Raw genomic sequence first — 562 nt, 5'->3', positions numbered from 1 at the left:
TCTCCGCATGAGGTGGCCAAAGTACTGGAGTTTCAGCTTTAGCATCATTCCTTCCAAAGAAATCCCAGGGCTGATCTCCTTCAGAAAGGACTGGTTGGATCTCCTTGCAGTCCAAGGGACTCTCAAGAGTCTTCTCCAACACCACAGTTCAAAAGCATCAATTCTTCGGCACTCAGCCTTCTTCACAGTCCAACTCTCACATCCATACATGACCACAGGAAAAACCATAGCCTTGACTAGACGGACCTTTGTTGGCAAGGTAATGTCTCTGCTTTTGAATATGCTATCTAGGTTGGTCATAACTTCCCTTCCAAGGAGCAAGCGTCTTTTAATTTCATGGCTGCAATCACCATCTGCAGTGACTTTGGAGCCCCCAAAAATAGAGTCTGACACTGTTTCCACTGTTTCCCCATCTATTTCCCATGACGTGATGGGACCCGATGCCATGATCTTCGTTTTCTGAATGTTGAGCTTTAAGCCAACTTTTTCACTCTCCTCTTTCACTTTCATCAAGAGGCTTTTTAGTTCCTCTTCACTTTCTGCCATAAGGGTGGTGTCTGTC

General features: G+C 45.6%; 1 protein-coding gene across 1 annotated transcript in view; it reads left to right on the top strand.

Annotated features, from left to right (window-relative positions):
* RNF165 (ring finger protein 165) overlaps positions 1 to 562 on the top strand; it is a 46,878-nt gene that overhangs the window by 43,181 nt on the left and 3,135 nt on the right. The gene's annotated exons all lie outside the window — the stretch shown is intronic.

The sequence above is a fragment of the Bison bison genome, unplaced genomic scaffold (genome assembly GCF_000754665.1).
Source record: "Bison bison bison isolate TAMUID 2011002044 unplaced genomic scaffold, Bison_UMD1.0 scf7180017864170, whole genome shotgun sequence".
NCBI lineage: Eukaryota > Metazoa > Chordata > Mammalia > Artiodactyla > Bovidae > Bison > Bison bison.
The sequence above is the reverse complement of the archived record's forward strand: the minus strand, read 5'-3'. Positions and strand labels throughout refer to the sequence as shown.